We start from the raw sequence: 26,300 nt of genomic DNA on the forward strand, positions 1-26,300 counted from the left end.
ACTCAGAAGCAGCTGCCCCCATTGGCCCAGCAGCTGCCACCACTGCAGCCATAGCCACAGCCACCACAGCCACAGCCACAGCAACAGCAGCCACTGCTGCAACAGCAATAACAACCACCCCTGCTGCAGCCACAGTGACCATAGCAAGCGGATGACCAGGAGAGCTTGTAAGCAGGAGGACGTAGGGAAGTAATACACTGGCTGGTGGGTCAGAGTAGTAAGAAGCCCAGAGCAGGGAGCTGGAGACCTCCTCGTGAGCTCAGCGTGTTTCAGGCAGATTTACCGCTGAGCCAGTGGTGGGAAACACCTAAAACTGACAATGCCCCGGGGTAGGGCCCATTAGAGAGAGAGGGTCCAGGCCCCTCTACCCTCCCACCTCCTTTGATCCCCACTGGGGAGGCAAACCAATCGTTATAAACTTGGCCACTGGGCCTTACTACCTGTCGACCAGGGTGAGATAGATTTGGCCTTACTGCTCCACAGACTGCGGGTATGTCTACACTACCCCCCTAGTTCGAACTAGGGGGGTAGTGTAGACATACCCTGAGGTACTAGAGTCTAGGACATTTTGGCTGTACCTATTGAGGGCACTACAAGTAGGCCGCCTTAACTCCCGGATGATAGAGGCTTGAGCCAGAGTCATAATGGGGGTGAGCCACTTTGCCTGGTCTCATAGCACGGACAGGCCACCCACCCCATGACAACGTGAAACAAAACTATTTTGAAAAATGCATGTAAATCAAAAAGAGAAAGTTTTGTTTTGGTTTTTGCTTGTTAAAAGTATAGTTGCTTGTTCAATAAAATTAAAAGAGATTTTTGAAGTGCACTAATTTAAAACCAAGAATATAAAAATGATTTGTATTGACTGTTTCAAAAAGTGTCATTTTGATTCTTTTAGAATTCTTTTTGCTTCAGCCAAAGCAAAATGAATTTGCAAAATGTTTTCAGTGTTGTCAACTCTGCCTTTTTTGCTAGAAAAAGTTTCAGATGAAAAATTTTGCCCTGCACTACTAATAACAGCAGGCATCTCCTGCCAGTAATATGATCAGTGAATATTGGATTTAGAACATAAGAAAAGAGATATGGCATGCAATAAAAACCACAAAAACACAAACTGTATCAGAGAAAATAGAAGGGAAAATCAAGGTCAATGAAGAGAAAACTAGAAGTGGAGAAAGCACTCAACAGTTCAGGGTTAGTGAACTAGTACTGTAGAGAAAAAGGATCAATAATGTAGATAGGGTGTGTGGGGGAGTAACATGTTTTACCTGTGTTTGGGAGCAGACATGAAACCCATTTGGCAATGAACATGGAAGAAGTATCTGGGGTTAGGAAAATTAGTTAGAAAAAAGAAAAATATCTCAAAGCACAAGAGAAGGTTATAAGGCAACAATGAAGAGAGAGACTTCTCTTTTTAAAGAGAAGTTAGATAATTTCATGGAGGTTAGGTCCATAAAAGGCTATTAACCAGGGGATAAAATGGTGTCCTTGGCCTCTGTTTGTCAGAGGCTGGAGAGGGATGGCAGGAGACAAATTGCTTGATCATTGTCTTCGGTCCACCCTCTCTGGGGCACCTGGTGCTGGCCACTGTCGGCAGACAGGATACTGGGCTAGATGGACCTTTGGTCTGACCCAGTACAGCCGTTCTTATGTTCTGATGTTCTTATGACTTATATGTGAACATAGTATCAAAATATGGTTGACCATTGTGATTATGTGTGTGCAGGAAGTTTTCTTATACTTTTTTGTGGCATGGGAAAGGGCTACTTATAATAATATTCTTGATGAGCAGCAAACAGTATCTCTGGATATGTCTACACTACCCTCCTAGTTCGAACTAGGAGGGTAATGTATGCATAGCGCACTTGCTAATGAAGCCCGGGATTTGAATTTCCCGGGCTTCATTAGCAAGTGCGGTATGCATACATTACCCCGCTAGTTCGAACTAGCGGGGTAGTGTAGACATACCCTCTTTCATCTATTGCTCAAAGAGTTCAGTTATAGATGGGGATGGGTAACAAGGAGTAAGGTCAGTGGGACTATTCTCATCTTTCTCACTGTTCTGTTGAACAGGGCAGGTGCATTGAGGGGAGGAGTAATATATGTTGTCCAAAAGAGCAGTGCCAATTATTCACCCTGTGTGTGGATGGAGTAGGTCTGGGAGTGAGTGTGCCTTCCTTAAGGGTGTTGTTGCTATGCAACTCATCCAGAAGTCTTGTGACTATTACACGGCTAGCCTATCATGAGCCTGGTAAGTGACAAGGAGAGACAAGCAAGTCATTAAATGGAGAGAAGGGGAAAAGCAAGAGAGGTGAAGAATTGACTAAGAGAGATCAGAGAGACTCCACCTGCCTTACGAAACAAAGGAATACTGCTGTGAGGTAACTTCCAGTATTAGAACAATGTGATCATTGTAATGTAAGTGTTTTTATTTCACCATGAAGCTATGTTATAAGAAATACCATTTCTAAACAATGTTTCCCAAAATACACAATCTGGGGAATCTCAGGATATGTCTACACTACCCCGCTAGTTCGAACTAGCGGGGTAATGTATGCATACCGCACTTGCTAATGAAGCCCGGGATTTGAATTTCCCGGGCTTCATTAGCATAAGCGGGGAGCCGCCATTTTTAAATCCCCGCTGCTTCGAACCCCGTGTAGCGCGGCTACACGGGGCTCGAACTAGGTAGTTCGGACTAGGGTCCTATTCCGAACTACCGTTACTCCTCGTGAAACGAGGTGTACCGGTAGTTCGGAATAGGCACCCTAGTCCGAACTACCTAGTTCGAGCCCCGTGTAGCCGCGCTACACGGGGTTCGAAGCAGCGGGGATTTAAAAATGGCGGCTCCCCGCTTATGCTAATGAAGCCCGGGAAATTCAAATCCCGGGCTTCATTAGCAAGTGCGGTATGTATACATTACTCTCCTAGTTCGAACTAGGAGGGTAGTGTAGACATACCCTCAGAATCATTGTTCTACCCTCTTATTTCTGTGGCAAATAGATATATACAAGATTGCATCGTTTTCTGTCTTTTCTTCTTTTCTCTATACATTGAATTCTATTAAGAAGTATGTATTTATCCAGCATAGAAAACAAAAAAGTACATAACATAATTGTGCTTAAGTATACCTAAATATGTTCATATGGCTGATCTTCAGAATGGGACCATTTCACTGTGAACAAGGTATTTATATTTAGCCAGAGAAACAAGTCATGAGACTGTTTTATGATTGTGTGAATTTTAACCTCTCTTTAGTGATGTCTGTTTCTTTAGTTTCTTCTGTTTTCTCTTGAAGCCTGCACGCTCCCTGACATAACTTTCTTGTGTGACAAAGCAGGTAATGTTGAGTTCAAGACCTATTGATGGAAGTAGTTCTATTTCAACTTTTCCTTTCAACTACACCTCCATTGTGACATGCACAGGTTAGAATTTTGAAAAGGTTAAAATTCCAAGAAGCAGGGGTATTGTTTGTTTGTTTTAAAAGCAGTGAAGATTGCTTTTGAGCTTAAGGTGAAAAGGCTCCAGAAAAGGAGACTGATTTTTCTCAATTTGTATATCAAAAAATAATTCTGACATTGGTAAGACCTTGGCTCAAGGCCCTATCTAGAGCTGGCATATATAAATGTATGACAACATAATACCAGAGGAACCCCCACTGATGCCAATAGGAAGGTTGTAGATAGAGCAGGGTAAACTATGGCATTAATGTAGTAACCAATTGTTATTTATCCATGGCCTCAATGTCACATTAATTATCACACAGTAGAGAAATATTCTCATTTTTGAAACACTGCTATTTCTGTCCTTTGTATTCATCTCTCTCTTATGTTTTTCTTACTTCCCTATATCAGGGTCTTCACTTATTTGTACTGTTTAAACTAAATATCTGATGTTACAACACAAGGAAGTTTTTCTTCACTCAGAGAGAGCACAGTCAATCTTCTGTGTTAACTCCTTGCCAGAGTATGTTGTGAAGACCAGGACTTTAACAAGGTAGAAAAAAGAACTAGATAAATTCATGGAGGTTAGGTCTATCAATGGCTGTTAACCAGGATGGGTAGGAATAGTGTTTCTAGCCTCTGTTTGTCAGAGGCTGGAAATGAATGATGAGAGAGGGATCATTTGATGATTCCCTTTTGTGTTCACTCCTTCTGGAGCATCTCGCATTGGCCATTGGCAGACAGCGGGATACTGGGCTAGATGGACCTTTGGTCTGACCCAATATGGCCATTTTTAAGTACTTTCGTCTGTTAGTTAAACATGCAGTTTTATATAAAGAAACTATAGTATTAGTGGCTTCATTTTCAGTTTAGATTAAGTTTAGATCTGTATCAATTAAGATACAGATACCAGCTAAAAAAACATAACCCACTGGTGGGCAATCTGTTGTGGCCCACTGGGGTTCCACCTGCAGCCTGTGGACCCCCTGTCTATTCCTCTACCTCTCATGACTCTTACGCACTGGGGCACTGGAGCCCAGCACTTCCTTGTTTCTCCCTTACTCTCCCAGCACTTTCAGGATAAATCACCTGATTTGCACTCCATCCCACTCTTCCCACTCCCTCCCAGAGCTACAAATACTACAAATCAACTGTTTGTGACATTTGAGCTCTGGGAGGGAGATGTAGTAGCAAGGATGAAGTGTGAGCAAATTCATGGTTATCTGAAAGTTCTGGGAGGGTGGGGGAGAAGCAAGTTCAGGGCACTATTGCCTCAGTGCATGAGAGGAGTGCAGCAGAAGGAGGCAGAGAGGGGGAGCATGTGAGCCACAGGCCGCCCACTGAGATGAATGAGATATACTCATACATACCACCTACTAATTGTGATTGCCCATCACTGACATAACCAGTTATAATCAATATGGGAGTGTCCACACATAAGATTGCAGTGAATCAATATATTCAAAATACTTTTAATCTGGGGCACTTTTATATTTAGTCAAGATTTGTATCATTCCTCCCTCTGCATTCCTTCTACGCAGCAACATTGGCTTCCCTTCATGCTTATGAGCTTTCCTCTAATCCTTCCCCTAGTTAAGTAATTGGGGAGTAGACACACAAGATCAGGGAAAGTTTTTCTCTCCACCTCAAACACCAGCAAATTCAACTAGAACAGCATCTAGGAATTAGTAATTTATGTATGCTAAAGTTTTAGTTCCAAGTATTTCTGCCTGCAGCAAAATGGGAACCAGGGAGAGAATCTTGATTCTTTATGTGACCTCAGACTGTTAGATTTTAGGACATTATACTAATTCTGTTTATTGAAGCTTGTGCATAAGTTAGATTATTGGGACACATGCTGTTTTCTTTAAGAAATGTCCAAGCAAAAAGGTGGGAAAACTTTCTATAAGTTTCTGTTTTGCTTTGCAGCACAACGAGTGTCATAAATGTAGGGATTCTTCTTTGATGCCATCAACTGACAACAGCATGAGTTAATTTACAAATTGTATTTTAACTGTATTTCATTGTGATCATGTCCAAAAGCTAAGAGCTGAAGGTGAGTTTCCACAATTTAAAAATTAAAGTAAAATAGTAAAAAAATCACAAAAATTCTTACATTTGGATTAATATGCTCTGCTGCATTACTGCCTTGATAAGTTATATGAGGCACTCCTATTTCAAGACAAGGAACCAAATGAAGTGGAGTAAGGTGATTTCATTGGTGTTAAACCAAGGATTACATTAGCTCACAAAGAGTAGATTTTGTCCTTCTACTGAGCACAATAAAAATGTTTGCACAACAGAAAAAGAAATAGATGGTAAAAGATAACATGCATAGTCGATGTTGATGGAATGAATGTTGTGCTTAATACACTGGAGAAATTATCCAATAACAGTTCACCCAAGTGAAAATATTGCCCCATTTTGCTACCAAGGTCAATGACAGTTTAGGTTATTGACTGTGTAAATGCTAAATACAAAAGTTAGAACCGTGCAGGGCTAGTCTAACTTGTGTATTCAACTTCTCAAGGCTTTTCAGATTTGTTTAGGCATTTGAATTCTTTCTCATTTATGCAACAGCCATCTTTTTTGTCCTTGCTCTCAATAAGCTTTTCAGCTTGTACCTCCTAAATGTTAAAGAATGAGTGTCCCTACCATACAGGGAAAATATAGTTAAGCATACATTCATATGGGCAAGCAACCTATATGACACAAAAATTAACACTTTTTAAAAAAATTGAGACACATATTTTGCATTTTTGTGTCAATATATGAAGCCATTTTTCATGTCATCCAATAAAATATCACTGATATCTTCTTATTGTCATTCTCATATTATGGGAAGGGCTTGTTTTAATATTATGGGGAGATATTTTAGCATAATTTAACTGGTTTATTTAATATTTTCAGAGGTAATTTTTTAACCAACTCCCTACCCCTACTGGAAGAGAATTGGAGCCCAGCCTACTTTGCCTGCAGCTATTTGGCTTGAATGGGGCTACTCCCCAAATAAGAATCTATTCAGTTTGAGCAAGGTTGGAAGATTCAGATCTTAGGAGTTTCATCAAGATCAAAGAGGGGGTTAATATCAGAACCAGGATCAGAAGGTAGAATCCCAGATTAATAGTTCCATGCATAATTCACCGGGTGACATTCCTTCTCACTTTAAGTAAAGCTTGCTCATTTTACTGTTTCCTCTTCTACTTTTTCACTTCTATTTGATGGTTTATTTTCATCCCACTGTTAGGATTGTAAGCTATTATGATTGTAAGCTATTATGCCTAGCACAATGAGACTGATCTATGCCTGGGGCCCGAAGACAACACTGTATACTTAAGAAAATAGTAAGCAATACTCCTTGTGGACAAAAGCTACAGTAACTGCTCAGTGCAGGCATCAGTTCAGGTAGGTGGAAGCTTGCAACATTCCTACACACCATCAGTAGCAACCTTGGTTGCACCTTCACCTTAGTGTGGGGGTTCTATAGCCATAGGTTGCTATAACAGGTGTTGGTTAAGAGCTAATAAGAGAATGCTTTAGGACAAATAATACTGGAACAAATGGAACATGATTATTCATTTGCACATTTTACAAAAAGAACAAATTGTTTTGTTTGTTTTAAATGAAAACTGAGGTAATATCTTATACGTATAGGTCTTCCAGATCCATGGAGGACCTGATTCCACAGTAATTTAAATGTTCAAATATACTAATAAGTAGATGTAAATCTTTACAGTTGTGGCATGAAACACAATTAATAGATGGATGTAAAATAAGACTGGAGGGGCCTGTGAAAGGCTCGATTCTCCATGTACCCCAGTCAATCAAAGCTCTTTGATTCTCAGCTGCCCATTTCTGGAGCAACTTATATCAGCGGGGAAGTGGGGCAGTTCAAATTATGCTACTGGTGTTAGGTCCCTCAGAAACTTTACAACAGCGAAGAATCAATTACAATGGACTTGTGCTCTGCCATGCTTCTTCCTTTCCCTTCGTCTTCCAAACCTAGCTCCTTTATACCAAGGGCTGGGGTTAAAAGCACTTGAGGTTTATGGCACCTAAAGCTTCATCTAGGTGAGATTCCTCATAAATGGGGGAACTCTCCAATAGCAGTCTCTGGCCACTTTAGGTTCACTTTGTGAAGATGGAAGACTGGCCCTAATAATTATAATGATTCCCTCGTGCACCAAATTTAGCTTTCAGCTTCTTACCATCTCCAGTTAAATAGACTTCCATCCATCTCCATGTCTCAATCAATAAACTCCCAGAATTCTCTGCTGGGCAGTCCAGAACCTGCCCTGTTATTAGGGATCCCCCATCATGTGGGTGCTTTATATTTCTTCTGGCCTTTTACCAGGCTTTATTGCTCAAGCAAATACTCGTGCTACGTTTCCTCCTTGAACCTTCTAGTCTCTCTAGATCAAGAGTGTGACCAAAGCACTGTTTCTTCCTTTTTTTATGGCAAAAAGAAGACTCACTTGCTGACTCTGTGACCATAAAGCACTGGACACCATTGAAAAATTCAAAAATTTTCACCTTTCTTGGCATTTTTAAGGAAGTGCATTACTACTTTTTTATGGGGCTCAATTTTCCTGATTTTACTAAGGTTTTAATTGAAAATGGGGATACTTTAAGGCCTCTAAGTTCTTCACATAAATACTTCTTTTTTATGGTATACTCTTGTGCACTCCCAAAGGAGATGATCAACTATTTCTTTGAACCTTGCACATTCTGCATAATGCATCTTTATGTTTGTTTTGTTAGAAACAAATTCCTATTTAAGCCACAATAGCCAGTTGTTAATCTAAATAGAGTCATTTCATGAACTATCTCAGTGCATCAGAATACATGTAATTTCATCTCCCAGGGAAATTTCATGGAATATTTCCCCTTTTGCTTCTTTTTTCCATATTTCCTACCATTCCTCTCTCAACTCATTGTAATTAGTTTTTTGGAAACTAGTTTATCCAGAGGGATGTTTAAATAGATTTGCTCATGCTTGACAAACTATTTTCACCATTTTTTCTATCACTTCATTGATCACCAGGGAACTGAAAGGATCACCAAGCCTCTGGGCAATATGGGTATGTCTACACTACAGCACTAATTCGAACTAACTTAGTTCGAATTAGTTAATTCAAACTAAGCTAATTCGAATTAGCGCATCTAGACTTAAAAACTAGTTCTAATTAGCGTTTTGCTAATTCGAATTAGCATGTCCGCACTGAGTGGACCCTGAACTGAGGTTAAGGATGGCCGGAAGCAGTGCCGGCAGGGCATCAGATTAGGATTTAGAGTGTGGAGCTGCTGCCTCAGGCTAGCCGAGGGCTGTACTTAAAGGGACCCCACCCCCACCCCGGACAGACAGTTCTCAGGGGTTCCCCGCTTGCAAAGCAGTCCTGGCTTGGAGTGCCCTGAGTGCCCACACTCGGCGCATCACAGCACTCGGCCATCAGCCCGACTGCACTTGCCGCAGGCTGCCATCCGGAGGGCGGGTCAATCGGGGGGCTGCAGGAGATCTTCCACCCCGAGGAACCCGCAGAGCCACCCCAGTCCTCCCCATTGGGAGCTCGTACCCCATTCCTCCCTCACCTCCTTCCACTTACCCCTCCCTATACCCCCCTTCCTGATGTACAAAATAAAGGACACGTGTGTTCAAAAATAGAAACTCTCTTTATTGAACAAAACTCGGGGAGACTGGGAAAAGAAGGTGGGAGAGGGGAAGAGAGAGCGTGGGAGAGGGGAGGGCAACTAAAATGATCAGGGGTTTGGAACAGGTCCCATATGAAGAGAGGCTAAAGAGACTAGGGGTATGTCTATACTACCCTCCTATTTCGAAGTAGGAGGGTAATGTAGGCATACCACACTTGCAAATGAAGCCCGGAATTTGAATTTCCCGGGCTTCATTTGCATAAAGCTGGCCGACGCCATTTTTAAATGCCGGCAGTTCGAACCCCTATCAGATAATCAAATAGTCGTGGAATGAGGAGTACAGCTAGTTCGGATTAGGAAGCCTAATCCGAACTAGCTACTCCGTGCCGCGTGTAGCCGTGCGGCACGGGGTTCGAACTAGCCGGGATTTAAAAATGGCGGCGCCCAGCTTATGCAAATGAAGCCCGGGAAATTCAAATCCCAGGCTTCATTTGCAAGTGCAGTATGCCTATATTACCCTCCTACTTCAAAATAGGAGGGTAGTGTAGACATACCCTGGGACTTCTCAGCTTAGAAAAGAGGAGACTGAGGGGGAATATGATAGAGGTCTATAAAAGCATGAGTGGTGTGGAGAGGGTGCATGAAGAAAAGTTCTTCATTAGTTCCCATAATTGAAGGACACCAAATGAAATGAATGGGTAGCAGGCTAAAGGACACCAAATGAAATGAATGGGTAGCAGGCTTCAAACTAATAACAAAAAGTTCTTTATCACAAAGCAAAGAGTCAACCTGTGGAACTCCTTGCTGCAGGAGGCTGTGAAGGCTAGAACTAGAACAGAGTTTAAAGAGAAGTGAGATAAAGTGATGGAGGTTGGGTCCATGGAGTGCTATTAGCCAGGGGGTAGGAGTGGTGTCCCTGCCCGAAGTTTGTGGAAGGCTGGAGAGGGATGGCACGAGACAAATGGCTTGGTCACTGTCTTTGGTCCATCCCCTCCAGGGTACCTAGTGTTGGCCACTGTCAGCAGACAGGCTACTGGGCTAGATGGACCTTTGGTCTGACCTAGTACGGCCATTGTAAGCTCAGGGCTCAGGGTCGGGGGTCTCAGTGGACCACCTTGATTTTCATGCCAACCTGCTCCTGGGTGGCCAGGCTGGCAGCTATCCTGCCCTAGATGGCCGCTTTCCTGTGCCTACTGCGGAGGTTGTGGATGAGGTCCACGATGTCTGCACTAGACCAGGCAGGCGCCCGCCTCTTGCGGACCTGGGCAGGCTCCCGGGAGCCGCCAGCCTGGTCCCGGGAAGAGGTGGAGGGCTGGGTGGCAGTGGGTGGCCAGCTCGAGCTGTGCCAGGTGCAGGGTCTGCTGGCTGGGTGCTGGCAGGCTTGCACCTGGCACGGGCACCGTAGCCAGCCTGTGCCCCTTTAAGGGCTCCGGGGCTGGGAGGGGGGCAGAAGAGTTTCCCTGGTGTTTCCCAGAGTGGCCACCAGGGGCAAGCTGGGGAGGGCTAGCCTCCCACTAGTTCGAATTAAGTGGCTACACAGCCCTTAATTCGAACTAGTTAATTCGAACTAGGCGTTAGTCCTCATAAAATGAGGTTTACCTAGTTCAAATTAAGCGCACCGCTAGTTTGAATTAAGTTCAAACTAGCGGTTTGCATGTGTAGAGCCTATCAAAGTTAATTCAAACTAACATCTGTTAGTTCAAATTAACTTTGTAGTGTAGACATATCCTATGAGTGTAGGTGGTGGTTCTGAACTCCTGGAAAGGGCAGGGTCTCAGGTAGAAGGGGTGGATCGGGGGCAGCCAGCCCTCAGCACTGCCCAAATTGCCCAGCATCCCCCTCCACTGGTCCTCAGAGCCAGATGGAACATGTGGAGCGGGGCTCTTGAGCATGCTGCAAGCATTCTAGTAGCAGTTCTAAAGGGTCCCGAGCTCCAGTTGCTGCCATAGTAATGGCAGCAGGGCTCAGAAGCCCTGGGCCCTTTTAAATCTCCAAATTGTGGAGCATCTTCCTCATTGACATCCATCCTTCCCCCCATGCCATCAGCAGGCCTGTTACTTACTTATGAAACCTATAAGGTCTTATTTAGGCAGGAATGAATGGTATCACGGTAATTACACCCAACTGCATCAATGCAGTTGTTTTCTGCAATACTTTCTTAAGTATATAATTTCTACTTCCTGAAGTGCCATTTCTAAGAGCCAATAGCCCTGATAAGGCTCAGACAAGATGACCAATGAGCATACGTGTCTGACCCAATTTAAAGCCAACTTTACAGCTTAACTGAAAAAAAACACACACATTTGTATTGCCTTACAGGTTTCTTCATTCCAATCAAAGGAACAGAGGCCTTTTAAGCAAGTTGATTTTGCTTTTATACTTACCTTTAATATTTTCAAATATGATCCTTCCAAGAAAGCTTGCTATCAAAGGTAACACCTAAAAAATTGCAGCTGTTAAGTATGCTCATTTGCTGCCCATATAGTTACAACTTAATTTTCTTTTAGAAAATACTGTTCCCTTAGTTTTGCAAAGTCAGAATTTAAAACCCTGCATGTGGCCCCATTCTCAAGAATTCCTAAGTGCTTTGTTTGTTCATTTAGCAGATACTTCAGGATTGCTGATTTGGGCCCATATGGCATAGTTTTCAGCAAATGGGGTGATGCCTTTTCTTACACTCATCTCTTTTGGAAGATAATTCATTATGATGTTGAATAAGATAGGACTAATGTCACTCTCCTGTAGAGTGCCTTTTGTAAGCATCCATAGACTGAGGTAGGCTTTCCTTACTCAGATCTGTATCGTTCTTTTACTTAAGAAATACCTTATCCATCTACCTTGTCTCACATTTATATCCTTGTTAGACACTTTGTGACATCATATGAGATTTTTTCAGTACCTCAAAAAGTTATAATAAATTATTTACTTCTTATACTATTCTGTTGTTCAGTTTCTCTCCTAAGAATATAGTAAATCACACTCCTTTCCCTCCTAAGTTGACTCTCCCCTAAATATGAAAACAATCACAGTTACCATTTTTTCCCATGGTATGGTGGGGTCTGATTCACTCATTGCTAAGATGCTTCCTTGTGGCCACTCTGGGGATTTACTTACCACAGGTTTGACATCTCTTCTTGTGGTTTCTCCTCTCCCTTAATCCTGTCACTTATTTGGCAGTCTCTCTCATGCTGCATGAACTGCAGCATGAACTGCATCACTTTCTCCATCTGGCTTGGTCCTCCACCCAGTTCATTGTAATTTCCCCTGGTTGGAATATCAAAATCTGTGTAAACAAACCACATCAGGCATTCTCCACAGCCATTGCCTTATCCTTTAGCCCCCTCCCCCGCTGGCTCTTAGGGGAATACAGACCCTCCCACTACACTGGGTTCCAGTCTAGGGATCCTACAATCAGCAACCAAGGGTATGTGATCTCACCTTTGCTGCTGTTTTTCATAGGCTTCTATTTGCTGATTTCTTTCAACCATGAAAATGACTACTGACTCTCTCTTTCTCCTTGCAACCACTTTATGCATTATGCTCTGTGGCTTTATACAAGTCCCCCCTCTTCCTGCCCAGGGAAGGTTCAGGTCCAGTTAGGATGGTATATCCAGCCTACACCTCACTTCAGCTAATTCTCACCAGTAGCCCCTTCACAGCCATTTTAACCCTTTCAGTGGTGGTGTGGGGGTAAATATTTCATCGTATATGGTTTAACCCAAATAAACTGTAAGGGCAATTGGCCTGAATGGATCAGATCTTGATTGCAGCCTGTATGGTTTTCTTACCAGAACAAAAACTGCATGCTTCCAGTTCATTGGTAAATTCTTTGTTTATGCTCATGTAATGGTACAATTTCATCCTCAGAATTCTTTCAGCCACTGGTTTAAGCATTTCAAAGCATATACAATCCTTGCCTGAAGTAGAATTTTTGCTGTTCATTATAGCTTTGAGACACTAGTCATTCCAAAGTTTCCATTTAAAATACTTTCATCATCATCCTTTCACCTCTTCACTATCTCATATCATAGTTTTATTTAGTGAATTGTGTTTTTCCTCTCAAAGATCTCTGCACTCAATTGTTACCATTACTAATTCCATGGAACATTTCTGTGAGAGTTTTCACTTTTTTTTTTACATTGGAGTATCTTAGGGTACGTCTATACTTGCTCCCTAGTTTGAGTTAGGGACGCAAATGTAGGCGACTGAAATATCGCACGCTTCAATAGCATGATCTCGCCGGTGCGTTACTTTGCTCAACAGCTGATTCGAAAGTGAAAGTGCATGCCAGGACGCATTAGTTCGAGCCAAAGGTATAGCTTATGTCATCATTGTTATCCCCACTATCTCTCATAACATCTCTTTCCGCTATTTTGTTGCTTTGTTATTTCTTTCCCATTATGGGCTACCTTTTTTCTTCCCTGTTTCCCTCTGATGTCTCCTAACAGCTTCCACATATGCTATGTCATTAATAATCACAGAGTTTTTTTCTCCTAGCTTGATTTACCATAGTATGTTCCCTGAATGCTCAACTAGGTTTTTGTTCACTACGGCTACACTTTAATTTTGTCTCTTACGTACAATTTCCATATGAGTATTCTTTGCCATACTAACTACACCTCATTTCTATTTACAATTATTTCCCACGTATCCAAACCTTCATCACCTGTAATATTTCCAAGGGAGAGGGATATATGGCTTATTTTAGAAAAATCTCCTATCTGCTACCTTACTATCATTCTTCCAAACAGAGACCTTTCTTTAAATATGACTAGGATGGCTATTGAGCAGCCTCCTTCTAATCTTTGCCTTCTTTCTGTATAGTCACAACTCAGGTCCTTCCCCATATAGCTTCATGTTTAATTAGCCTTGGCTTAGATGAAACCAGGTAGCAATATTGGTCTCTTTAGTTGCTGCTAATAATTGTAGGAAAAATTTGTGGTATCAGACTTACCACATTACAGTCAGATTTTACAATTGTTGCTTATATCAGTATTTACATCACCTCTGTAGTTGGCTCAATTCCTCTGTGTTTTTTAATATTGCTTATAGGTGATCAGGAATTGAAATGACCAGAATAATGTATATGTGCTATCCAGACACATATCTGTTTGTAACTGAACAAATGAAGACTTTCTGCAGTGTGGAACTAGGGGTACATCTAGACTACAAGCCTCTTTCAAAAAAGGCTTTTTTTGAAAGAATCTTTTGAAAAAACCTCTTTCGAAAGAGAGCGTCTAGACTGCAACCAGTTCTTTATAAAAAGTGAGCCTCTTTTTTGAAAGAGCACACAAGCAGTCTGGATGCTTTCTTTCAAAAAAGCCCGGTTTGCATTCAAGAATGCCTTAATTCAAAAGAGCGCTTTTGAAAAAAGGCGTTCTTCCTCATAAAGAGGTTTCCAACGGTTGAAAAAACCGCCACATTCTTTCGATTTAATTTCGAAAGAACGCAGCGGCAGTCTAGATGCAGGGGAAGGTTGGTTTTGGGGGTTTTTTTGAAAAAAGTCCTCTTAAAAAAACCCTCTGTAGTCTAGACACACCCATTGTACAAGTGAACTACAATACCACAATGCAGTTGGTAGCAATAAGTCATAAGGAACCATTGATTCAGGTTCTGTCTACACTGCAATTAGAAACCAGTGGCTGACTTTGGATTATGGGGCTTGGGCTAAGGGGATGTTTAACTGAAGACATTTTAACTAAGGGTGAATTTACACTGCACCTTTATTCCGGAATAATGGCCGTTATTCCAGAAAAACAATACTAGTGTCCACATAGCAATTACATTATTTTGAAAGAAAATTGAAATAATGAAAGGCTTTTTCTGATGTTGATATACCTCATTCCATGAAGAATAATGCCTATGCCGAAAAAACTCTTTCAGAAGAGGGTGTATGTGGATGCTCCAGTGCTGTTTGTCAAAATTGCTCCTCAACAGGGCCATTCTAAGTTATTCCTCCCCAGTGTCTCCTGGGACTCTAAATCAAGGTAGCTCATCCACATTAGGGGAGCCTGCCTCAGACTGATTTGGAGGCTTCCCTTTAAGATGGATGATCTATTTCGAAATAAGCTACTTTCAAAATAGCTTTTTCTGAAATAAGCTTTCAGTGTGGATGTGCCCTAAGACTGGAGCCCAGAGCCCCGTGAGGCAGGAGGGTTCTGGAGTTTGGGCTGCAGTCAGAGCCAGAATGGCTGAACCACAATTAAACAGCCCTTTGGTCTGAGTCCAAGTCAGCTGGCATGGGCCAGGTTTGTGTGTCTAATTGCAGTGTAGACTCTCAAAGGCTACAACAAACAGGAAATAGTCATTTTTTTCTTCCAGAATAAAAGAACTAAACACCTTAAACTGTATTACCGTGGACTTGTTGCCATTTCTTTGTGCTGTTTCAGCAACACCAGGGTCAGAAAGGCACACAGGTTACAATGTCTATAACTTAACTTGTGCAGGAAGAAGGGGGCATAGTCAGATGATGGATGTTGTAAATTATAAGAGTGTTAGGAACAGTGTCGAACCTGCCTCAGAAACAGGGAGCTGCAAAAAGCCTCCTTCAGCTTTGCTGAGTCCTGTGTCTCCTTCTTTCTACTCTCTAGCAGATTAGTAAGGCGCAACAGAATCTGATAACAGTGCAACCATTTCTGAGGCAGGAATTGTTGGCTTGTGGTCATTTTAATGACTATGTATTTACATTGCACTAGTTAAAAGCAGAAATCATAAGAGGAGAAGCAGGTCTTTATTCACAGCATGGTATGTTGTGTCAGAGCAGAGCATCAGGAATTAATTTTGAAAAGTCTACTATCACGGAAATACACCTTGCTATTCAGATATGATGGCAATGAACAATAAGGATCTTGGTAGTCCTCCACTATAATAGGTGGGTTTCCATGCATAAGAAAATAAACTAATTAAGTTCTTCCTAAAGCAAAACTGTTTCTGCATTAACCAATATATAGTTGAAGGAGACGAGGGAGCTCACCATTTTACTGAATGGAAGAAATAGGTGACATTTCCCATAAGCTTCCAGATCCCTCCCTCTCTCCCTCCTAAAGGATCCTCTGGAAAAAATAGCAACCTGCAGGAAAGTCCTGTGCCTATGCTGTATTCCTGACCCTTAATTTTTTTGAATTATTTGGCTCTCATTTATATTAAGCGAACATTTGTGTCACACAAGTGATGGATGAGTGGAATATGAAAATACACAGACACACACTTGTATTTTCTTCTCATGAAGGTGAATGCCTATCAACCTTCGTACCTTTCTAGACATCCCTCAACCGTGACAGTAACTCTCCTGTTGCCTTGGTCCCAAGACTTTCTCAGAAAGAAGCTGACAATCACAGAGAATAGTACAAAATCACATAGCACAGTTTTGTTAGATATACACAAATGGTTTATTTTTGATATTTATACACAGTGCAGCATTCTCAGAACAAGAGATTTCTTATGCACATTCTAACATGTCTTTTTCGAAGGCATAATACTGCAGAAGTTTGTAGTTTAACTAGGAGATTTCCCTTTGTATAGATGAATCAACCCAGCTAGTACTACAGGTAATAATAATAATTATTGATTTAGGAGAGCTCTAGAAAATTCCATTATGATCAGAAAAAAACATTAAAGAACTAGGGCTGCTTTTTTCAGTTATGTGCTTGAAGTGGGCCAAGTGGTTCTTAGGAAGTTCAGAGATCTTACCTTATTCCTTGTAATCTGGGACCATGATGTAATTTGAAAGTATAAACCAGATCACACATTTTATTTAAAAGGACAAGCAAACAAATATGACATTAAATGACTATGTCCCTGAAGCTAAACTATTACCACTACACTACACTAATTAAGATTGAAAAGATATAATGATCAAACTGAAGTCACAATTGAAACTGAATCAAGAGATGAATGAGTTAACAATGATGTTGATTTAGATCACCGGTTTATTAAAGCATCAAGTTAATACTGCAGGTAATCAAATCAGCAGACTAAAATGACAATATCTTCATATTAATTGTGCATGAGGAGACTGAAGGAGGTGGCTGTTTGATTTTACTCTGTCTTGCTAAAAGATACTGTCTCAATAGTGAAATCAATTTAGCAGGTTTAAAAAGTGACTGTTCATTTTGGTTTATGACCCTAATGAAGGAAGATTGCACAGAGTAGTAAACTTTACCTAGTTAGATTTTTTGGATGCAAAGAAGCAAACTGGTTTCTTTATTCCATGACCTCAGGACAGTTTCCTCCTTCCTCCTTAAATCTAGCAGTTGTTATTATAACTAATAGTCCCCACTGCTACTGAACAATGTTTACAGCTTCACCCTAGAAGCTATAAATAACACTAATTTAATGAAGGAGTCATTGTACTGATTAGATTGCTGTTGGCAGGGAGGGGTTAGTTTTGGTGAACTATTAATAGAGCCATTTCCCCCAAAGACATACACATACACCCATGCGTAATCCACACATTCCTTCTCTAGTTCAATAAGGAGGAAAAATCTCTCTCTCTCACTCTCACTCTCTCCAGATAAACAACCAAAATAGAGGGAAATAAGTCATTTACAGTAGAAAAAGGAGTTTGAACGTCTTTTACTTTATGGTCTTCTTTTGTTAAAAAGTCTTAGAGGGGAAGCCATGTTAGTCTGTTACTTTAAAAACAATGAGTGGTCCTGTTTCACCTTAGAGACTAACAAAAATGCTCTTCCATTGTGTTCTTTGGTTCCCACATTTGCAGTGATTGGAACCAGGCCACAGAGTAGCTTTGTCAGTGTGTTAGATAATTGGGAAGGTCTCTCAAGCAAAAGCAGATAGGTCATATTGAAGTGAAGTCTATACCTGTTCTTATGGACAGCTTGCTCAGGGAATTAAGAGAGTTACATTTCTCATATCTGGTCAGTGGATCAAGAGAGCCCAAAATGTTCTTGCTTTGTGTGTCCTTTTAGGAGACAGCTCCCACTTGTTCTCCTTTAGGCACCATCTTCATAGATTTGGGATTAAATAAATGGTCTGCTTGGTTTAATGACACTCAACATGGTTCAGGCTTGTCACAGGCCTAATGTCACCTGTGGAAGATCTCACTCAAGATGAGCAACATTTGAAGAGTTTGAGTGTGGCAACCATAAAATGTCTGTTTTGTCAACATTGCAAAATATGCCTTGCTTGAGCCCACTCAGCCTTCCCATCTGGGATAAATGGACATGCGGACCACTCTGAGATCCAACACGCATAATAGACTTCAGCTGTTTTCTTTAAAATAGCCTATGACTTAATAATATTCATGTTCTCCTGTGCATCCACTTAAATTCTCCTACTAGCCCATGATGTTTGCCACATCAGTCAAGCACAACTGGGGTATAGCATTGGCCCTGCAACAGTATACATGTATGACTTGCTCCAGTAACTTCTGACAGTAAAACAAAGGATTGTTTTTTCATCTTATTAATATAAATTCTAGTTTCTACAAGATGAACCTGGCATCCTTGGAACCTAACTGGTGCCAACCCAAAGACTTTGCCAAATCATAGGATATCAATATTGTTCAGTAACATTACCAACACCCCCTCTGCTTACTGGGCTCTTAGAAGATATTTAGGGGGTAAATTAGTGCTATATAGCAGCACAGAACCCTGATAGCCAGGGTTGATGGCTATAAACAAACTTCATACCATGAGAAACTTTGCCATATCCATGGTAAATGGACATCTGGCTAACTAAAATCATGCCAGACCATAAATGTCACTGGACCAGAGAGTGCTGGACTAGAGAGGTTCAAACTATATAAAACTAAGTTCATACCAGGCCCATTCTTCTTTGGGCTGCTCACACAAGCAATCCCATTGAAATGGATGGAACTATTTGTGTGAGTAAGGCTTGCTCACATGCCTAAGAATTGCAGAACTGACATTGAACAATAGCAAGTTTATCAGCTATATCCTAGCTAATCATTCCTTGTACTATCAAAACTCCTGAAGAATTACTAAACTGTTGAAGACATTGGGAGTTTGGGTGTATAAGAAATGCAACACCAGGAACATAGCAACATACAGTACTTTGCCATGTTCCCCTAGTAGAAATCATACTAAACTCTGTGGGAATTTTGGTATATTGCCATTATGGTTTTGCTGCCATCTTGAGCTGCAATCCTCCAATGCACATGTGTAGCTCCATGGAGCCAATTTATTTTTATGTCAGTGTTGCTTATGTGCCTAAGCATGTATGTCAGTCTTTGCAGCATTGAGTTCTTGCCAAGCAAAGCTTCAACTGGTTCCCATAAACAAATTCCACAGATGTGGCTAAATAACTGTATTGTGAAGATATTATTACTGTGTTATATACTTCATTTTACTTGCTAGGTGCTCAGAACTATATCAATCTAAAATTTCAGCAATAAAAAGACAAAGTTTCTAAAACAAGTACATCAGCTATTTGATTTTCATATTTTTATGTTTATTTCCTCTTTTCAGTACACTTTTATACTTTCATTTTATTTTTCCCTGCTGCGTTTCAGTCTGATTCTTTCTCTTTTTCTGATATTAATGCTGTATATGTTCCCTTTGGACCCTCTTTTTATATCTGCCAAATGTCATTATTTCACTGCATTCTCAGAATGAGGTTAAACAATTATCTTTCTTTTTTTAAAGTGATTTGAAAATGTAGCTCCCTTAATTAAGAACATTCAAAAAAGAAAAAGTAAAAAGTGCACACAATCTTCTCCTGTTCTGTTTTTGTCTCTATGTAGTTTAATGTTTAGTTCTGCTCTTATAGAAGCTTTAATTCTACAAATGGAACATTCCTCTGATAGGTCCATAACCTAGTAGAAATATAGCCATTTTTGGCAGCCCCTGAAAATCCACAAAGAGATCTCCTTTCCACACCCAGACATAAAAGGGAGAAAGATAGGGAAGTTTAGTTATGTAACAGCTGCCAATTACCTAACTGCATTTACTCATCATCCCTGGTCCCTAAACTCAGCTACCGCTCTGTGGTTGTGGTAGGGGGCAGAGTAGGACCATGGCTAAAGGGGTTGCACATCATTCCCTCCGTACTCTGTGAGGAATCTATAAGAATGTCAGTGCAGGAAAATTAGAGATTTTAAAACCATATCATCATCCTGCAAAAGGAAATGAAATAACTCCAAGGACAGGAACAAGAACTGAATACAGCAGTAGTCCTTAGAACAAGCATTGCATGCTGATATTGTGTTGAATGCAATTTCTATTCAGGAAGATCTGAGAAAAGCACAAACATTGGCTTTTTCCATTTGCAGAATGTGTGTAAGAGGCAGGAGATAGACAGGGTATCATCCCTTGTATCTAATAAGATTTACTTTTGTCGCAAAATGCAATAATGGGCTCTATCCAGCCTTCAGATATTCAGTGAAGTATCTGATCTTACGAACAAACAGTGATACATGGTACATATCAAAGGCAGGCTCACACCCTGAGTACTATCTAGTCAAAAATATCCATGGCCCCCAGGCTTTACATAGGCTACTCTCTCTTGAGAAAAAGTTATTTTGGGGGCAGGAGGATCCAATACCTACAACTCCATACTGTTAAGATGCAGTTCTTAATATCAAAGTCTGACCCTTGTTTGGGTGAAAAGACTTGATACAGCTCTTGGGATGAGTATCACCTCTAAATGGGGCACAGAAAGGGGAATACTCAGTCGTTAGAATTTCCTGACAACCACATTGTGGAAAACAGGAGAAATTTCAGACTGCTGCTGGACATGCCCTAATTTAGCCTATATTTGTCTCTCTGTTTACTTTAATTGTACATTTTGGCAGATCTGTTTTATTTTTTCAATAAAATCAAATAGATTTTTTTTCAAAGATGAATTTTGTGACATTTTGATTTACCTGGGACTACTGCCGTGATTTTTTTCTGATAATTATATCTACAGAGTGCTGTGCAAAACATGTCTTGAGATGAAGGGTCCTTTGTGCTACTTCTCATAGAAAAGATGTGTAAGAAAAGAAAATAATTTCAAAACCCTCTTCAGATAAAGGCAGCAATGTATTCATAACATGAGCATATAGGCAACTATGAAATTGCCTGGATAGAAGATCTCTGTTGAAGGGAGTGTTCAGACAATTATAGTAGTAAAAAAATAGGTAAAAACTGATGAAGTCATTAAATTTTCAAAAGTTACAAATTATCCCGTAAAGCTTCACTGGCTGCAAATTAGCCTTTGCTATAGCCCTCTGCTAACAATCTATAGATCATTTTATTATTCATGAATTTTAGTAATTTCAGGACACCACAGGTCATCTTATGCTCATTTATTTGCTAAACACCTTGTGCTGGTCTGCCTTGGCTGAAAAATTGCTACTATTTACTTCCTGTGAGACAAGCAAGCAACAAAGTGGTGAATTTGGCCCCAGACATCCAGTATGCCAGGCAGCATATACATCTTGCTGTCAGGGAAATAAATGAGCCCTTAAATTGGCTACAAAGCTTTAAGAACTGAAATTTATATGTCTAGTTATCAAACAGAAAGTTCAGAACACCTGCCAATATGAGACATAATTGTGACAAACTGTTACATTTTACCTTCAACTTTTCAGCTTTAACACCACAACTTCAGTATGAAAATCTCACCTTCATATCCAGCCGCCATCCCACTAACATAAATAAATAGAAAAAAAAACAAATCTGTTATTTCTATTTGGTGGGATTTCTGTATGTATTCTAAATGTTGAGTTACCATTTATATATTGGGTCATATATCAGATGATGAGAAGTAAGTCCAAATTTACTGATAGAAATGTAGCCGTGTTAGTCTGGGGTAGTTGAAGCAAAAGAAACACAAACATCCACAAATTACCAGGAAGTGTTTGCTTCATTTAAATATCTGACCCGCTTACAAATTGTGCAGAGGGTTCTAATGAGAATGCCAAAAATGCTGAAAATGAGTATTTGGTCCTTTTCAAAATTTTCATCTCAATTACCCTTAGGGTACGTCTACACTACAGCGCTAGTTCGAACTAACTTAGTTCGAATTAGTTAATTCGAACTAAGCTAGTTCGAACTAACGCATCTAGAACTAAAAACTAGTTCGAACTAGCGTTTTGCTAGTTCGAACTAGTAAGTCCACATTGAGTGGACTCTGGACAGGGCTTAAGGATGGCCGGAAGCAGTGCCGGCAGGGCATAAAAGGAGGACTTAGAGCATGGAGATGCTGTCTCAGGCTAGCCGAGGGCTGCGCTTAAAGGGTCCCGACCCCCACCCCGGACACACAGTTCTAAGGGGTGCCCCGCTTGCAAAGAAGTTCTGGCTTGGAGTGCCCTGAGTGCCCACACTGGGCACATCACACCACTCGGCCATCAGCCCGGCTGCACTTGCCGCAGGCTGCCATCTGGGGAGAGGGAGTAATTGGGGGGCGGCAGGAGAGCTTCCACCCCCAGAAGCCCGCAGAGCAAGCCCAGTCCTCCCCATCGGGGGCTCGTACCCCATTCCTCCCTCACCTCCTTCCACTTACCCTTCCCTAGCCCCCCTTCTTATTGATGTACAAAATAAAGATAACGTTTCTTCCAACATTGAACAAAACTGGGGGGGACTGGGAAAAGGAGGTGGGAGAGGGGAAGAGAAAGGCTGGGAGAGGGGAGGGCAACTAACATGATCAGGGGTTGGGAACAGGTCCCAGATGAAGAAAGGCTACAGAGACTGGGACTGTTCAGCTTAGAAAAGAGGAGACGGAGAGGGGACAGGATAGAGGTCTCTAAAAGCAGGGGTTGGGTGGAGAGGGTGCATTCATAAAAGTTCTTCCTGAGTTCCCATAAAGAAGGACTAGAGGACACCAAAGGAAAGGAATGGGTAGCAGGCTTGAAACTAGTAAGAGAAAGTTGTTCTTCTTGACAAAGCAAATAGTTAACCTGTGGAACTCCTTGCTGCAGGAGGCTGTGAAGGCTACAACTAGAACAGAGTTTAAAGGGAAGTGAGATAAAGTGATGGAGGTTGGGTCCATGGAGTCCTATTAGCCAGAGGGTAGGAGTGGTGTCCCTGCCCAAAGTTTGTGGAAGGCTGGAGAGGGATGGCACGAGACAAATGGCTTGGTCATTGTCTTCGGTCCATCCCCTCCAGGGTCCCTAGGGTTGGCCGCTGTTGGCAGACAGGCTACTGGGCTAGATGGACCTTTGGTCTGACCCAGGACGGCCATTGTAAGCTCAGGGCTCAGTGTCGGGGGTCTCACTGGACCCCCTTGATTTTCATGCACACCTGGTCCTGGGTGGCCAGGCTGGCAGCTCTCCTGCCCTAGACGGCCACTTTCCTGTGCCTAGTGCGGAGATCGTGGACGAGGTCCACGATGTCCGCACTAGCCCAGGAAGGTGCCCGCCTCTTGCGGTCCAGGGCAAGCTCCCGGGAGCCGCCAGCCTGGTCCCGGGAAGAGGGGGTGGGCTGGGGGGCATCGGGTGGGTGGCTCTGTGCCGTGCCACGTGCAGGGTCTGCTAGCTGGGTGCTGGCAGGCTTGCACCTGGCACGGGCACCGTAGCCAGCCCGTGCCCCTTTAAGGGGTCCGGGGCCGGGAGGGGGGCATAGAGTTTCCCTGGTGTTGGCCAGAGTGGCCACCAGGGAAACCTGGGGAGGGCTAGCCTCCCACTAGTTCGAACTAAAGGGCTACACAGCCCTTAGTTCGAACTAGCTAGTTCGAACTAGGCGTTAGTCCTCGTAAAATGAGGTTTACCTAGTTCGAACTAAGCGCTCCGCTAGTTCGATTCAAATTCGAACTAGCGGAGCGCTAGTGTAGCACCTATTAAAGTTAGTTCGAACTAACGTCCGTTAGTTCGAACTAACTTTGTAGTGTAGACATACCCTTACTTACTCCCATGGAATAATACTGTTATTTAAAAAAAAAAATCCTAAACGCCTACACAAAGGAAGGCTTCTTTTGGCCACCGCAAATCCAGTGCACTAAAATTATTTACTGTATTTTTTGGATAATTTATGAACAGAAAAAAAATATAAAAAATAAACAAAGAAAACATCCCGCAGTACTTTGCCCTGAAGCCCCTCCAGTGCCAAATTTATTACATCACTTCCCTTTCCTATTACAGCATATGTTAGTTATTAACCAATGCTAATTAAAACCAAATTTTAGTGCCTGGATTGTATCTTCCAGGATGAACTCAGAGTTATTAAAGTCACACAATGCCTCATGGAGAACTTGGTCAGAGGGAAAACAACATGGCATTGTACAATATGTGTTTGCCTGAGGAGATTGGCATATAGGAGACAATGGATCCAAACCACAACTCTTTTAACTCCTATAACTCATATAAGGTTATATGCTATTACAGAAATGTAATATTATGTTTTATTTAATTGAGTCACATTGAAACATTCAAGTCCATCCCAACTAAATGAAATAGTTGAATGAACTCAAAATGAAATATTTCATTTATGTTTTCTCAACAGAATTTTATTTTTAAATCCCCAAAATTGAAACTTTCCTTCAGCTCTGTTAGTTTCTGTTATGCTGAAAAGGCCTTCATAAAGATCTTCAAGAGGAAAATAGAAGAAAAAAACTCATTGCAATTTTTTTAAGTCAGGGAATGTTATGTAATGGTTCTTCATTTGAAATTGGATTTTAAAATAATGAAACTTAGGCTACGTCTAGACTGCAAGCCTCTTTCAAAAGAGGCTTTTTCAAAAGAAACTTTCGAAAAAGAGCGTCTAGACTACAACCAGTACTTTCAAGAAAACAAGCTGCTTTTTCGAAAGAGAGCACCCAGGCAGTCTGGATGCTCTCTTTTGAAAAAGCACTGTTTGCATTACATAGCGCCTTTTTTCGAAAGAGCACTTTCAAAAAAATGCGTTCTTCCTCGTAAAACGAGGTTTTCCACAGTCGAAAAAACTGCTGTGTTCTTTCAATTTACTTTCGAAAGAACATGGCAGCAGTCTAGATGCAGGGGAAGTTTTTTCGAAAAAAGGCTACTTTTTTTGAAAAAAACCCTGTAGTCACCTTAAAAATCAAATTGACAACATCATTGTAAAGTGTTCAAATGTAAATATTCAAAATCATTACTGAATTCCACTGAACGTCAAAAGACAAAATGTAGGCCTTCCTATTAGATTATTTCTGAATAATTACTCAGAGCTCAACAAAAGATAGCAATTATTGTTAAACTCCCCTCTTCATAAATCAAAGGAGAGAGAAAGAGAGAGAATTTGATGACTCCCCAAATGAAGGAACTTTCAAAATTGTCATGTAATGATGATGAAGAAAGAGGTGCAAAGAATGCTTATATTTTTATTTTTTGTTCTTCACATATTTCAACATAAACGAGGATCTAAAAATGCTGTTATTGGCCCAGTGCACATATAAATTCCACTGATCAGTTCGGGAGTTTTGTCCCACAAAGGAATGCAGGAAACAAAGTGTAACTCTAGAATACCTCTTTAAATATTATCCAGAATACTGGGTCACATGATGGCCCCTAAATATACATGCAACGGGAACTCCACACATGTATCTAACTCTTACATCTCTGGCATGGTATTCTCCCTTTTCGTCTCCCTTATAGATGTCTCTCTCCTGAAGCTCTACAATCTTTAATGGGTGGTGCTGGGAAAGGGACTCATGAAAATACTCACTGACTTTTCAAACAATCTGCCAGAAAGATAAAATATTTAGAGGTATTTTCAACTTTCCCACAGAACCCTTTCCGCAATGTGGAGCTTAGCACACAGATCCATCTGTATGGAGCCACAAATCATGTCCACTGGAATTATACTGATAAGGGGATGAAGAGAGCCAGAGAAGGTAGAATGGGATATTGGAATGGAGAAGCAGAAGAGAGTCTCTGTGTGCAGGGTTCTGCCTTGCAATGAGTTCCCTGTGATTTACTCAGTTTTCTGGGATTCTACAATTAAACTTTTGCCTACATTGAAATGGGGAATCTGTCTTACTCTTCCCACTATAGAATTTTCTGAAGGAACCTTTTAAGTGAATCTGAATTGTAACATTCCTCTCTATGGATCTCTTCGATTGCCACATTAAGGGGGGAAATAGGATATCTTTCATGCCAGTACTCATTTGTGCGCACAGGCAAGAGTAGAAAATCTGAGAGAATATTATGGCCTTATATTTGCACATTGTGTTTGGGAGAAATTTAAAAAATTGTAGACTTGGTCAAGAGATATGAAAACTATAGGCATGGCCAAAGCCTGTCCCCCGTGACCACAGAATAAATACAAGCAACAATTTTTGCAAGACCCAAGC

At 41.3% G+C, this 26,300-nt stretch overlaps 1 long non-coding RNA gene across 3 annotated transcripts; it reads left to right on the plus strand.

Moving 5' to 3' along the window:
- The first annotated feature begins 2,266 nt into the window (after positions 1 to 2,266).
- Positions 2,267 to 25,947, plus strand: LOC149525746 (uncharacterized). Of its 3 annotated transcripts, none has more exons than XR_016348802.1 (3): positions 2,267 to 2,381; positions 5,373 to 5,499; positions 25,736 to 25,947. It is a non-coding gene; the product is annotated as an uncharacterized LOC149525746 (long non-coding RNA). The 3 variants fall into 3 exon arrangements; XR_016348803.1 differs by lacking the exon at positions 25,736 to 25,947 and adding an exon at positions 6,354 to 6,550; XR_016348804.1 differs by having other exon boundaries at positions 2,300 to 2,418.
- Positions 25,948 to 26,300: the final 353 nt, after the last annotated feature.

This window comes from Pelodiscus sinensis, chromosome 1 (assembly GCF_052426305.1).
Source record: "Pelodiscus sinensis isolate ZL-2025 chromosome 1, ASM5242630v1, whole genome shotgun sequence".
NCBI lineage: Eukaryota > Metazoa > Chordata > Testudines > Trionychidae > Pelodiscus > Pelodiscus sinensis.